The sequence below is a fragment of the Scyliorhinus torazame genome, chromosome 25, assembly GCF_047496885.1.
Source record: "Scyliorhinus torazame isolate Kashiwa2021f chromosome 25, sScyTor2.1, whole genome shotgun sequence".
Taxonomy (NCBI): Eukaryota; Metazoa; Chordata; class Chondrichthyes; order Carcharhiniformes; family Scyliorhinidae; genus Scyliorhinus; species Scyliorhinus torazame.
Window position 1 is genome coordinate 25,904,667 of NC_092731.1, and position 15,000 is coordinate 25,919,666.

Below are 15,000 nucleotides of genomic sequence, written 5' to 3' on the forward strand. Positions count from 1 at the left end.
CCTTCATCCTCCTTCCATCCCTCCCTCCCCATCCCCCCTCCATCCCATCCCTCTTCCATCACTCCCCCATCCCCCCCTTGCATCCCTCCCCCCATCCCCCTTCCATCCCTCCCCCATCCCCCTTCCAACACTCCCCCACCCCCCCTTCCAACCCTCCCCATCCCCCATCCATCCCCCTTCCCCCATTCCATCCCTCCCCCGTCCCCCTTCCATCCCTCCCCCATTCCATCCCTCCCCCATTCCATCCCTTCCCCCATCCATCCCTCCCCCACCCCCTTCATCCCTCCCCCCCATCCTCCCCATCCCTTCCATCCCTCCCCACCATCCCTCCCCCATCCCCCTTCCATCCCTCCCCCCATCATCCCTCCATCCCCACCATCCCTCCCCCATCCCCTCCATCCATCCCTCCCCCATCCCTCCCTTCCATCCCTCCCCCTCCCCATCATCCCCCCACTTCCGCCCACCCCTTCCTCCCATCCAACCCTCCCATCCCATCTCCCTCCCCATCCCCCCTTCCATCCCTCCCACCCATCCCCCCTTCCATCCCTCCCACCCATCCATCCCTCGCCCATCCCCTTCCATCCCGTCCCCATCCCCCCCTTTCATCCCTCCCCATCCCCCCTTCCATCCTCCCCCGTCCATCCCTCCCCCCATCCATCCCCCTCCCCCATCCCCCTTCCATTCCCCCCTTCCATCCCTCCCCCCATCCCCCCTTCCAACACTCCCACCCCCCTTCCAACCCTCCCCATCCCCCATCCATCCCCTTCCCCCATTCCATCCCTCCCCCGTCCCCCCTTCCATCCCTCCCCTTCCATCCTCCCCCCATTCAGCCTTCCCCATCCATCCTCCACCCTCCATCCCTCCCCCACCCCCTTCCATCCCTCCCCCACCATCCCTCCCCATACCCCCTTCATCCCTCCCCCATCCATCCCTCCCCCATCCCCTTCCTTCCCTCCCTCATCCCCCTTCCACCCCTCCCCCATCCATCCCTCACCATCCCCCCCATCCATCCCCATCCCCCTCCATCCCCCCATTCCATCCCTCCCCCATCCACCCTCCCACTCCCCCCCCTTCCATCCCTCCCATCCCCTCCACCCTTCATCCCTCCACCCATCCCCCATTCCATCCCTCCCACCCATCCATCCATCGCCCATCCCCCTCCATCCCCCTTCATCCCTCCCATCCCTTCCATCCCTCCCCCATCATCCCCCTTCCATCCCTCCCGTCCCCTTCATCCCCGCCCCTTCATCCCTCCCTGCCCCTTCCATCCCCCCATCCATCCCTCCCCCTTCCATCCCTCCCCCATCCCCCCTTCCATCCCTCCCCATCCCCCCTTCCATCCTCCCCTCCCCCTTCCATCCTCCCCATCCCCCCTTCCATCCCTCCCATCCCCCTCCATCCCTCCCCATCCCCCTTCCATCCCTCCCCCATCCCCTTCATCACCCCATCCCTTCCATCCCTCCCCCATCCCCCCTTCCATCCCTCCTCCCATCCCCCTCCATCCCCCATCCATCCACCTTCATCCCCCCTTCCATCCCTCCCCCATCCCCCCTTCCATCCCTCCCCATCCCCCCTTCCATCCCTCCCCCCATCCCTTCCATCCCTCCCCCATCCCCCTTCCATCCCTCCCCCATCCCCCTTCCATCCCTCCCCCCATCCCCCCTTCCATCCCCCCCCCATCCCCCCTCCATCCCTCCCCCATCCCCCTTCCAACCCTCCCCATCCATCCCTCCCCCATCCCCACTTCCATCCATCCCTCCCCATCCATCCCATTCCCATCCCACCTTCCATCCACCCCTCCCCCACCCCCCCTTCCATCCCTCCCCTCCCCCATCCCCCCTTCCATCACTCCCCATCCCTCCCCATCCCCACTTCCATCCATCCCTCCCCATCCCACCTTCCATCCATCCCCCCTTCCATCCCTCCCTCCCCCATCCCCCCTTCCATCCCATCCCTCCTTCCATCACTCCCCCATCCCCCCTTGCATCCCTCCCCCCATCCCCCTTCCATCCCTCCCCCATCCCCCTTCCAACACTCCCCACCCCCCCTTCCAACCCTCCCCATCCCCCATCCATCCCCCTTCCCCCATTCCATCCCTCCCCGTCCCCCTTCCATCCCTCCCCCATTCCATCCCTCCCCCCATTCCATCCCTTCCCCATCCATCCCTCCCCCACCCCCTTCCATCCCTCCCCCCCACCATCCCTCCCCATACCCCCTTCCATCCCTCCCCATCCATCCCTCCCCATCCCCTTCCACCCCTCCCCCATCCATCCTCCACCATCCCCCCATCCATCCCTCCCCCATTCCCCTTCCATCCCTCCCCATTCCATCCCTCCCACCCATCCCTCCCCCATCCATTCCTCCCCCATCCCCCCTTCCATCCCCCCCATCCATCCCTCCCCCACCCCCTTCCATCCCTCCCCCATCATCCCACACCCCCCCCTTCCATCCCCCATCCATCCCTCCCCATCCCCCCTTCCATCCCTCCCACCCATCCCCCTTCCATCCCTCCCACCCATCCATCCCTCGCCCATCCCCCTTCCATCCCTCCCCCATCCCCCCTTTCATCCCTCCCCATCCCCCCTTCCATCCCTCCCCCCGTCCATCCCTCCCCCATCCATCCCCCTCCCCATCCCCCTTCCATTCCCCCCCTTCCATCCCTCCCCCCATCCCCCCTTCCAACACTCCCCACCCCCCTTCCAACCCTCCCCATCCCCCATCCATCCCCCTTCCCCCATTCCATCCCTCCCCCGTCCCCCCTTCCATCCCTCCCCCATTCCATCCCTCCCCCCATTCCAGCCCTTCCCCATCCATCCCTCCCCCACCATCCCTCCCCCACCCCCTTCCATCCCTCCCCCCCACCATCCCTCCCCATACCCCCTTCCATCCCTCCCCCATCCATCCCTCCCCATCCCCCTTCCATCCCTCCCCTCATCCCCCCTTCCACCCCTCCCCCATCCATCCCTCCACCATCCCCCATCCATCCCTCCCCCATCCCCCCTTCCATCCCTCCCCATTCCATCCCTCCCCCATCCATCCCTCCCCCACCCCCCTTCCATCCCTCCCCCATCATCCCACCCCCCCTTCCATCCCTCCCACCCATCCCCCCTTCCATCCTCCCACCCATCCATCCCTCGCCATCCCCCTCCCATCCCCCCTTTCATCCTCCCCATCCCCCCTTCCATCCCTCCCCCATCCATCCCCCTTCCATCCTCCCCCGTCCCCCTTCCATCCCTCCCCCGCCCCCCTTCCATCCCTCCCCTGTCCCCCCTTCCATCCCCCCATCCATCCCTCCCCCCTTCCATCCCTCCCCCATCCCCCCTTCCATCCCTCCCATCCCCCCTTCCATCCCTCCCCATCCCCCCCTTCCATCCCTCCCCATCCCCCCTTCCATCCCTCCCCCATCCCCCTTCCATCCCTCCCCCCATCCCCCTTCCATCCCTCCCCCCATCCCCTTCCATCACCCCATCCCCTTCCATCCCTCCCCCATCCCCCCTTCCATCCCTCCTCCCCATCCCCCCTTCCATCCCCCCATCCATCCCACACCTTCCATCCCCCTTCCATCCCTCCCCCATCCCCCCTTCCATCCCTCCCCCATCCCCCCTTCCATCCCTCCCCCATCCCCCCTTCCATCCCTCCCCCACCCCCCCTTCCAAACCTCCCCCCATCCATCCCTCCCCCCATCCCTCCCCTCCCCCCTTCCATCCCTAACCCATCCCCCTTCCATCCCTCCCCATCCCCCCTTCCATCCCTCCCCATCCATCCCTCCCCCATCCCCCCCTTCCACCCCTCCCCATCCCCCCTTTCCATCCCCCCCTTCCCCATCCATCCCTCCCCATCCCCCCTTCCATCCCTCCCCTTCCCCCCTTCCATCCTCCCCATCCCCTCCCCCATTCCATCTCCCATCCCCCCTTCAATCCCCCCCCATCCCACCCCCCCTTCCATCCCTCCCCCACCCCCCCTTCCATCCCTCCCCCACCCCCCTTCCATCCCTCCCCACCCCCCCTTCCATCCCTCCCCCACCCCCCCTTCCATCCCTCCCCATCCCCCCATTCCATCCCTCCTCCACCCCCTTCCATCCCATCCCCCCCATCCATCCCTCCCCATCCCCCCTTCCATCCCTCCCCATCCCCCCTTCCATCCCTCCCTCCTTCCATCCCTCCCCCATTCCATCCCTCCCCCATCCCCCCTTCCATCCCTCCCCCACCCCCACCCCCTTCCATCCCTCCCCATCCCCCCACCCCCTTCCATCCCTCCCCATCCCCCCATCCATCCTTCCCCCATCCCCCCACCCCCCTTCCATCCCTCCCCATCCCCCCTTCCCCCATCCCTCCCCATCCCCCCTTCCATCCCTCCCCCATCCCCATCCCCCCCACCCCCTTCCATCCCTCCCCCATCCCCATCCCCCCCACACCGTTCCATCCCTCCCCATCCCCCCTTCCATCCCTCCCCATCCCCCCTTCCATCCCTCCCTCCTTCCATCCCTCCCCATCCCCCCTTCCATCCCTCCCCCATCCCCCCTTCCATCCCTCCCCCCTTCCATCCCTCCCCATCCCCCCTTCCATCCCTCCCCCATCCCCCCTTCCATCCCTCCCCCATCCCCCCTTCCATCCCTCCCTCCTTCCATCCCTCCCCCATCCTCCCTTCCATCCCTCCCCATCCCCCCTTCCATCCCGCCCCATCCCCCCTTCCATCCCTCCCCATCCCCCCTTCCATCCCTCCCCCATCCCCCCTTCCATCCCTCCCCATCCCCCTTCCATCCCTCCTTCCATCCCTCCCTCCCCCATCCTCCCTTCCATCCCTCCCCTCCATCCCTCCCCCACCCCCTTCCATCCCTCCCCCCTCCATCCCTCCCCCACCCCCTTCCATCCCTCCCTCCATCCCCCCTTCCATCCCTCCCTCCATCCCCCTTCCATCCCTCCCCATCCCCCCTTCCATCCCTCCCCCATCCCATCCTTCCATCCCTCCCTCCCCCATCCTCCCATCCCTCCCCCATCCCCCCTTCCATCCCTCCCCCTCCATCCCTCCCCCACCCCCTTCCATCCCTCCCCCACCCCCTTCCATCCCTCCCTCCATCCCCCCTTCCATCCCTCCCTCCATCCCCCCCTTCCATCCCTCCCTCCTTCCATCCCCCTTCCATCCCTCCCATCCCCTCTTCCATCCCTCCCCCATCCCTCCTTCCATCCCTCCCTCCCCATCCTCCCTTCCATCCCTCCCCCATCCCCCCTTCCATCCCTCCCCCATCCCCCCTTCCATCCCTCCCCCATCCCCCCTTCCATCCCTCCCCCACCCCTTCCATCCCTCCCTCCTTCCATCCCCCCTTCATCCCTCCCCCACCCCTTCCATCCCTCCTTCCATCCCTCCCCCATCCCCCCTTCCATCCCTCCCCATCCCCCCTTCCATCCCTCCCCCATCCCCCCTTCCATCCCTCCCCCCCCTTCCATTCCTCCCCCCCATCCCCATCCTCCCCCCATCCCCATCCCTCCCCCCCTCCCCATCCCTCCCCCCCTCCCCATCCCTCCCCCTCTCCATCCCCATCCCTCCCCCTCTCCATCCCCTCTCCCTCTGAGGGGATTCCCTGTCTCTCAGTTGAACCTTTCTCTTGGGTTTGGGGGGGATTCCTGAGCGGATGTCACGCGCGCGCCCGCCGCCCAGCACCGTGAGCGCGCATTCGCGCCCCGAGCAGATGCGCGGTCCCGAGCCAAGAGGAGGCGGCGACAGCGGCACCGGCTTCAACCCGGAGCAGCTGGAGGTAAGAGCCCGGGGAGGGAGTGAGGCAGCCCGGGGTCCCTCCTCTCCCTCCCTCCATCTCTCCCTCCTCCACTCCCTCTATCTCTCTGACTCTCTCTCCATCTCCCCCTCCCTCCATCTCTCTCTCACTGACTCTCTCTCCATCTCTCCCTCTCTCTGACTCTCTCCATCTCTCCCTCTCTCTGACTCTCCCTCCATCTCTCCCTCTCCCTCCATCTCTCCCTCTCTCTCCATCTCTCCCTCTCTCTCCATCTCTCCCTCTCCCTGACTCTCTCCATCTCTCCGACTCTATCTCTCCCTCTCTCTGACTCTCTCTCCATCTCTCCCTCTCTCTGACTCCCTCCATCTCTCCCTCTCTCTCCATCTCTCTCTCTATCTCTCCCTCTCTCTGACTCTCTCTCCATCTCTCCATCTCTCCCTGACTCTCTCTCCACCTCTCCCTCTCTCTGACTCTCCATCTCTCCCTCTCTCTGACTCTCTCTCCACCTCTCCCTCTCTCTGACTCTCTCCCTCTCACTGACTCTCTCTCCTTCTCCCCCTCTCTCCGACTCTCTCCATCTCTCCCACTCTCTGACTCTCTCTCCATCTCCCCTTCTTTCCATCTCTCTCTGACTCTCCCCTCTCTCTGATTCTCTGTCCATCTCTCCCTCTCTCTGACTCTCTCCTCCTCTCCCTCTCTCTGACTCTCTCCCTCTCTCTGACTCTCTCCATCTCTCCCTCTCTCTGACTCTCTCCATCTCTCCCTCTCTCTGACTCTCTCTCCACCTCTCCCTCTCACTGACTCTCTCCTTCTCCCCCCTCTCTCCGACTCTCTCCATCTCTCCCACTCTCTGACTCTCTCTCCATCTCCCCTTCTTTCCATCTCTCTCTGACTCTCTCCCTCTCTCTGATTCTCTGTCCATCTCTCCCTCTCTCTGACTCTCTCCTCCTCTCCCTCTCTCTGACTCTCTCCCTCTCTGACTCTCTCCATCTCTCCCTCTCTCTGACTCTCTCCATCTCTCCCTCTCTCTGACTCTCTCTCCATCTCTCCCTCTCTCTGACTCTCTCCTCCTCTCCCTCTCTCTGACTCTCTCCTCCTCTCCCTCTCTCTGACTCTCTCCTCCTCTCCCTCTCTCTGACTCTCTCCATCTCTCCCTCTCTCTGACTCTCTCTCCCTCTCTTTGACTCTCTCCATCTCTCCTTCTCTCTGACTCTCTCTCCATCTCTCCCTCTCTCTGACTCTCTCCATCTCTCCCTCTCTCTGACTCTCTCCCTCTCTCTGACTCTCTCCTCTCCCTCTCTCTGACTCTCTCCATCTCTCCCTCTCTCTGACTCTCTCTCCCTCTCTTTGACTCTCTCCATCTCTCCTTCTCTCTGACTCTCTCTCCATCTCTCCCTCTCTCTGACTCTATCTCCATCTCTCCCTCTCTCTGACTCTCCACCTCTGACTCTGACTCTCTCCATCTCTCCCTCTCTCTGACTCTCCCTCCATCTCTCCCTCTCTCTCCATCTCTCCCTCTCTCTCCATCTCTCCCTCTCTCTCCATCTCTCCTCTCTCTGACTCACTATCTCTCCCTCTCTCTGACTCTCTCTCCATCTCTCCCTCTCTCTCCATCTCTCCCTCTCTCTGACTCTATCTCTCCCTCTCTCTGACTCTCTCTCCATCTCTCCATCTCTACCTCTCCCAGACTCTCTCTCCACCTCTCCCTCTCTCTGACTCTCCATCTCTCCCTCTCTCTGACTCTCTCTCCACCTCTCCCTCTCTCTGACTCTCTCCATCTCTCCCTCTCACTGACTCTCTCTCCATCTCTCCCTCTCTCTGACTCTCTCCATCTCTCCCTCTCACTGACTCTCTCTCCATCTCTCCCTCTCTCTGACTCTCTCACCATCTCTCCCTCTCTCTGACTCTCTCTCCATCTCTCCCTCTCTCCGTCTCTCCCTCTCTCTGACTCCATCTCTCCCTCTCTCTGACTCTCTCTCCATCTCTCCCTCTCTCTGACTCTCTCCATCTCTCCCTCTCCCTGACTCTCTCTCCATCTCTCCGTCACCCTGACTCTCTCTCCATCTCTCCCTCTCTCTGACTCTCCATTTCTCTGACTCTCTCCATCTCTCCCTCTCTCTGACTCTCTCCATCTCTCCCTCTCTCTGACTCTCTCCATCTCTCCCTGACTCTCTCTCCCTCTCCCTGACTCTCTCTCTGACTCTCCTTCTCCTCTCTCTGTCTCTCTCTCCATCTCTCTCTCTCCCTGACTCTCTCTCCATCTCTCCGACTCTCTCTCCATCTCTCCCGCTCTCCGTCTCTCCATCTCTCCCTCTCTCTCATTCTCTCTCCATCTCTCCCTCTCTCTGACTCTCTCCATCTCTCCCTCTCTCTGACTCTCTCCATCTCTCCCTCTCTGACTCTCTCTCCATCTCTCCCTCTCTCTCACTCTCTCGCCATCTCTCCCTCTCTCTGACACTCTCTCCCTCTCTCTGACTCTCCATCTCTCCCTCTATCTGACTCTCTCTCCATCTCTCCCTCTCCATCTCTCCTTCTTCATCTCTCTGACTGTCTCTCCATCTCCCTCTCCATCTCTCTGACTCTCTCCATCTCTCTATTTATCTCTCCATCTATCTCTCCATCTCTCCATATCCATCTCTCCATCTCCACCTCTCCAACTCTCCATCTCTCTAATCTCCATCTCGCCCTCCACCTCTCTCTCCCTTTCCATCTCTGTTTATCTCCCTCTCTACCCCCTCTCGCTGTCTACCCCCTCTCGCTGTCTCCCCCCTCTCGCTGTCTCCCCCCTCTCGCTGTCTCCCCCCTCTCGCTGTCTACCCCCTCTCGCTGTCTACCCCTCTCGCTGTCTACCCCCTCTCGCTGTCTACCCCCTCTCGCTGTCTACCCCCTCTCGCTGTCTACCCCTCTCGCTGTCTACCCCCTCTCGCTGTCTACCCCCTCTCGCTGTCTACCCCCCTCGCTGTCTCTCCCCCCCTCGCTGTCTCTCCCCCCCCTCGCTGTCTCTCCCCCCCTCGCTGTCTCTCCCCCCCCCTCGCTGTCTCTCCCCCCCCCCTCGCTGTCTCTCCCCCCCCCCTCGCTGTCTCTCCCCCCCCCTCGCTGTCTCTCCCCCCCCCCGCTGTCTCTCCCCCCCCCCGCTGTCTCTCCCCCCCCCTCGCTGTCTCTCCCCCCCCCTCGCTGTCTCTCCCCCCCCCCTCGCTGTCTCTCCCCCCCCCCTCGCTGTCTCTCCCCCCCCCCTCGCTGTCTCTCCCCCCCCCCCTCGCTGTCTCTCCCCCCCCCCTCGCTGTCTCTCCCCCCCCCCTCGCTGTCTCTCCCCCCCCCCTCGCTGTCTCTCCCCCCCCCCTCGCTGTCTCTCCCCCCCCCCTCGCTGTCTCTCCCCCCCCCCCTCGCTGTCTCTCCCCCCCCCCTCGCTGTCTCTCCCCCCCCCCCTCGCTGTCTCTCCCCCCCCCCCTCGCTGTCTCTCCCCCCCCCCTCGCTGTCTCTTCCCCCCCCCTCGCTGTCTCTCCCCCCCCCCCTCGCTGTCTCTCCCCCCCCCCCCCTCGCTGTCTCTCCCCCCCCCTCGCTGTCTCTCCCCCCCCCCTCGCTGTCTCTCCCCCCCCCCTCGCTGTCTCTCCCCCCCCCTCGCTGTCTCTCCCCCCCCCTCGCTGTCTCTCCCCCCCCCCTCGCTGTCTCTCCCCCCCCCCTCGCTGTCTCTCCCCCCCCCCTCGCTGTCTCTCCCCCCCCCCCCTCGCTGTCTCTCCCCCCCCCCTCGCTGTCTCTCCCCCCCCCCCTCGCTGTCTCTCCCCCCCTCCCGCTGTCTCCCCTCCCTCCGCTGTCTCCCCCCCCCTCCCTCCGCTGTCTCCCCCCCTCCCTCCCGCTGTCTCCCCCTCCCTCCCGCTGTCTCCCCCCTCCCTCCCGCTGTCTCCCCCCTCCCTCCCGCTGTCTCCCCCTCCTCCCGCTGTCTCCCCCCTCCCTCCCGCTGTCTCCCCCCTCCCTCCCGCTGTCTCCCCCCTCCCTCCCGCTGTCTCCCCCTCCCTCCCGCTGTCTCCCCCCTCCCTCCCGCTGTCTCCCCCCTCCCTCCCGCTGTCTCCCCCCTCCCTCCCGCTGTCTCCCCCCTCCCTCCCGCTGTCTCCCCCCTCCCTCCCGCTGTCTCCCCCCTCCCTCCCGCTGTCTCCCCCCTCCCTCCCGCTGTCTCCCCCCTCCCTCCCCGCTGTCTCCCCCCTCCCTCCCGCTGTCTCCCCCTCCCTCCGCTGTCTCCCCCCTCCCTCCCGCTGTCTCCCCCCTCCCTCCCGCTGTCTCCCCCCTCCCTCCCGCTGTCTCCCCCCTCCCTCCCGCTGTCTCCCCCCTCCCTCCCGCTGTCTCCCCCCTCCCTCCCGCTGTCTCCCCCCTCCCTCCCGCTGTCTCCCCCCTCCCTCCCGCTGTCTCCCCCCTCCCTCCCGCTGTCTCCCCCCTCCCTCCCGCTGTCTCCCCCTCCCTCCCGCTGTCTCCCCCCTCCCTCCCGCTGTCTCCCCCCTCCCTCCCGCTGTCTCCCCCCTCCCTCCCGCTGTCTCCCCCCTCCTCCCTCCCGCTGTCTCCCCCTCCTCCCTCCCGCTGTCTCCCCCCTCCCTCCCTCCCGCTGTCTCCCCCCTCCTCCCTCCCGCTGTCTCCCCCCTCCCTCCCTCCCGCTGTCCCCCCCTCCTCCCTCCCGCTGTCTCCCCCTCCCTCCCTCCCGCTGTCTCCCCCCTCCCTCCCTCCCGCTGTCTCCCCCCTCCCTCCTCCCGCTGTCTCCCCCTCCCTCCCTCCCGCTGTCTCCCCCCTCCCTCCCTCCCGCTGTCTCCCCCCTCCCTCCCTCCCGCTGTCTCCCCCCCTCCCTCCCTCCCGCTGTCTCCCCCCTCCCTCCTCCCGCTGTCTCCCCCCTCCCTCCCCGCTGTCTCCCCCCCTCCCTCCCGCTGTCTCCCCCCTCCCTCCCGCTGTCTCCCCCCCTCCCTCCCGCTGTCTCCCCCCTCCCTCCCGCTGTCTCCCCCCTCCCTCCCGCTGTCTCCCCCCTCCCTCCCGCTGTCTCCCCCCTCCCTCCCGCTGTCTCCCCCCTCCCTCCCGCTGTCTCCCCCCTCCCTCCCGCTGTCTCCCCCCTCCCTCCCGCTGTCTCCCCCTCCCTCCCGCTGTCTCCCCCCTCCCTCCCGCTGTCTCCCCCTCCCTCCCGCTGTCTCCCCCTCCCTCCCGCTGTCTCCCCCCTCCCTCCCGCTGTCTCCCCCCTCCCTCCCGCTGTCTCCCCCCTCCCTCCCGCTGTCTCCCCCCCCCCTCCCTCCCGCTGTCTCCCCCCTCCCTCCCTCCCGCTGTCTCCCCCCTCCCTCCCTCCCGCTGTCTCCCCCCTCCCTCCCTCCCGCTGTCTCCCCCCTCCCTCCCTCCCGCTGTCTCCCCCTCCCTCCCTCCCGCTGTCTCCCCCCTCCCTCCCTCCCGCTGTCTCCCCCCTCCCTCCCTCCCGCTGTCTCCCCCCTCCCTCCCTCCGCTGTCTCCCCCTCCCTCCCTCCCGCTGTCTCCCCCCTCCCTCCCTCCCGCTGTCTCCCCCCTCCCTCCCTCCCGCTGTCTCCCCCCTCCCTCCCTCCCGCTGTCTCCCCCCTCCCTCCCTCCCGCTGTCTCCCCCCTCCCTCCCTCCCGCTGTCTCCCCCCTCCCTCCCTCCCGCTGTCTCCCCCCTCCCTCCCTCCCGCTGTCTCCCCCCTCCCTCCCTCCCGCTGTCTCCCCCCTCCCTCCCTCCCGCTGTCTCCCCCTCCCTCCCTCCCGCTGTCTCCCCCCTCCCTCCCTCCCGCTGTCTCCCCCCTCCCTCCCTCCCGCTGTCTCCCCCCTCCCTCCCTCCCGCTGTCTCCCCCCTCCCTCCTCCCGCTGTCTCCCCCCTCCCTCCCTCCCGCTGTCTCCCCCCTCCCTCCCTCCCGCTGTCTCCCCCCTCCCTCCCTCCCGCTGTCTCCCCCCTCCCTCCCTCCCGCTGTCTCCCCCTCCCTCCTCCCGCTGTCTCCCCCCTCCCTCCCGCTGTCTCCCCCCTCCCTCCCGCTGTCTCCCCCCTCCCTCCCGCTGTCTCCCCCCTCCCTCCCGCTGTCTCCCCCCTCCCTCCCGCTGTCTCCCCCTCCCTCCCGCTGTCTCCCCCTCCCTCCCGCTGTCTCCCCCCTCCCTCCCGCTGTCTCCCCCCTCCCTCCCGCTGTCTCCCCCCTCCCTCCCTCCCGCTGTCTCCCCCCTCCCTCCCTCCCGCTGTCTCCCCCTCCTCCCTCCCTCCCGCTGTCTCCCCCCTCCCTCCCTCCCTCCCGCTGTCTCCCACCCTCCCTCCCTCCCTCCCTCCCGCTGTCTCCCCCCCTCCCTCCCTCCCTCCCGCTGTCTCCCCCCTCCCTCCTCCCTCCCGCTGTCTCCCCCCTCCCTCCCTCCTCCCGCTGTCTCCCCCCTCCCTCCCTCCCTCCCGCTGTCTCCCCCCTCCCTCCCGCTGTCTCCCCCCTCCCTCCCGCTGTCTCCCCCTCCCTCCCTCCCTCCCGCTGTCTCCCCCCTCCCTCCCTCCCTCCCGCTGTCTCCCCCCTCCTCCCTCCCTCCCTCCCTCCCTCCCGCTGTCTCCCCCCTCCCTCCCTCCCTCCCGCTGTCTCCCCCCTCCCTCCCTCCCTCCCGCTGTCTCCCCCCTCCCTCCCTCCCTCCCGCTGTCTCCCCCCTCCCTCCCTCCCTCCCGCTGTCTCCCCCCTCCCTCCCTCCCTCCCGCTGTCTCCCCCCTCCCTCCCTCCCTCCCTCCCGCTGTCTCCCCCCTCCCTCCCTCCCTCCCGCTGTCTCCCCCCTCCCTCCCTCCCTCCCTCCCGCTGTCTCCCCCCTCCCTCCCTCCCTCCCTCCCGCTGTCTCCCCCCTCCCTCCCTCCCTCCCTCCCTCCCGCTGTCTCCCCCCTCCCTCCCTCCCTCCCTCCCGCTGTCTCCCCCCCTCCCTCCCGCTGTCTCCCCCCCTCCCTCCCGCTGTCTCCCCCCCCTCCTCCCGCTGTCTCCCCCCCTCCCTCCCTCCTCCCTCCCTCCCTCCCGCTGTCTCCCCCCTCCCTCCTCCCTCCCGCTGTCTCCCCCCTCCCTCCCTCCCTCCCGCTGTCTCCCCCCCTCCCTCCCTCCCTCCCGCTGTCTCCCCCCTCCCTCCCTCCCTCCCTCCCGCTGTCTCCCCCCTCCCTCCCTCCCTCCCGCTGTCTCCCCCCTCCCTCCCGCTGTCTCCCCCTCCCTCCCTCCCTCCCGCTGTCTCCCCCCTCCCTCCCTCCCTCCCGCTGTCTCCCCCCTCCCTCCCTCCCTCCCGCTGTCTCCCCCCTCCCTCCCTCCCTCCCGCTGTCTCCCCCCTCCTCCCTCCCTCCCGCTGTCTCCCCCCTCCCTCCCTCCCTCCCGCTGTCTCCCCCCTCCCTCCCTCCCTCCCGCTGTCTCCCCCCTCCCTCCCTCCCGCTGTCTCCCCCCTCCCTCCCTCCCGCTGTCTCCCCCCTCCCTCCCTCCCTCCCGCTGTCTCCCCCCTCCCTCCCTCCCTCCCGCTGTCTCCCCCCTCCCTCCCGCTGTCTCCCCCCTCCCTCCGCTGTCTCCCCCCTCCCTCCCGCTGTCTCCCCCCTCCCTCCCTCCCTCCCGCTGTCTCCCCCCTCCTCCCTCCCTCCCTCCCTCCCTCCCGCTGTCTCCCCCCTCCCTCCCTCCTCCCGCTGTCTCCCCCCTCCCTCCCTCCCTCCCGCTGTCTCCCCCCTCCCTCCCTCCCTCCCTCCGCTGTCTCCCCCCTCCCTCCCTCCCTCCCTCCCGCTGTCTCCCCCCTCCTCCCTCCCTCCCTCCCGCTGTCTCCCCCCTCCCTCCCTCCCTCCCGCTGTCTCCCCCCTCCCTCCCTCCCGCTGTCTCCCCCCTCCCTCCCTCCCTCCCGCTGTCTCCCCCCTCCCTCCCTCCCTCCCGCTGTCTCCCCCCTCCCTCCCGCTGTCTCCCCCCTCCCTCCCGCTGTCTCCCCCCTCCCTCCCTCCCTCCCGCTGTCTCCCCCCTCCCTCCCGCTGTCTCCCCCCTCCCTCCCGCTGTCTCCCCCCTCCCTCCCGCTGTCTCCCCCTCCCTCCCGCTGTCTCCCCCTCCCTCCCTCCCTCCCGCTGTCTCCCCCCTCCCTCCCTCCCTCCCGCTGTCTCCCTCCCTCCCGCTGTCTCCCCCCTCCCTCCCTCCCCTCCCGCTGTCTCCCCCTCCCTCCCTCCCTCCCGCTGTCTCCCCCCTCCCGCTGTCTCCCCCCTCCCTCCCTCCCCTCCCGCTGTCTCCCCCCTCCCTCCCTCCCTCCCTCCCTCCCTCCCTCCCTCCCTCCCTCCCGCTGTCTCCCCCCTCCCTCCCTCCCTCCCGCTGTCTCCCCCCTCCCTCCCTCCCTCCCGCTGTCTCCCCCCTCCCTCCCTCCCTCCCTCCCGCTGTCTCCCCCCTCCCTCCCTCCCTCCCTCCCGCTGTCTCCCCCCTCCCTCCCTCCTCCCTCCCGCTGTCTCCCCCCTCCCTCCCTCCCTCCCTCCCTCCCGCTGTCTCCCCCCTCCCTCCCTCCCTCCCGCTGTCTCCCCCCCTCCCTCCCGCTGTCTCCCCCTCCCTCCCGCTGTCTCCCCCTCCGCTGTCTCCCCCTCCCTCCGCTGTCTCCCCCCTCCCTCCCGCTGTCTCCCCCCTCCCTCCCGCTGTCTCCCCCCTCCCTCCGCTGTCTCCCCCCTCCCTCCCGCTGTCTCCCCCTCCCTCCCGCTGTCTCCCCCCTCCCTCCCGCTGTCCTCCCCCCTCCCTCCCGCTGTCTCCCCCTCCCTCCCGCTGTCTCCCCCCTCCCTCCCGCTGTCTCCCCCTCCCCTCCCGCTGTCTCCCCCTCCCTCCCGCTGTCTCCCCCCTCCCTCCCGCTGTCTCCCCCCTCCCTCCCGCTGTCTCCCCCCTCCCTCCCGCTGTCTCCCCCCTCCCTCCCGCTGTCTCCCCCCTCCCTCCCGCTGTCTCCCCCCTCCCTCCCGCTGTCTCCCCCCTCCCTCCCGCTGTCTCCCCCTCCCTCCCGCTGTCTCCCCCCTCCCTCCCGCTGTCTCCCCCCTCCCTCCCGCTGTCTCCCCCCTCCCTCCCGCTGTCTCCCCCCTCCCTCCCGCTGTCTCCCCCCTCCCTCCCGCTGTCTCCCCCCTCCCTCCCGCTGTCTCCCCCCTCCCTCCCGCTGTCTCCCCCCTCCCTCCCGCTGTCTCCCCCTCCCTCCCGCTGTCTCCCCCCTCCCTCCCGCTGTCTCCCCCCTCCCTCCCGCTGTCTCCCCCCCTCCCTCCCTCCCGCTGTCTCCCCCCTCCCTCCCGCTGTCTCCCCCCTCCCTCCCGCTGTCTCCCCCCTCCCTCCCGCTG

At 68.7% G+C, this 15,000-nt stretch overlaps 1 protein-coding gene across 3 annotated transcripts in view; it reads left to right on the forward strand.

Annotated features, from left to right (window-relative positions):
- Positions 1-15,000, forward strand: part of LOC140402444 (sodium/calcium exchanger 3-like) — a 532,474-nt gene that overhangs the window by 23,160 nt on the left and 494,314 nt on the right. For 2 of the 3 annotated variants that reach the window (XM_072490229.1, XM_072490234.1), the window contains exon 1: positions 5,663-5,752. The exons of the other annotated variant lie outside the window; for it this stretch is intronic. The gene's annotated coding sequence lies outside the window, so the exon portion shown is untranslated. Of the gene's footprint in view, positions 1-5,662; positions 5,753-15,000 lie in introns of those variants that run through there. 3 annotated transcript variants of the gene reach the window in all.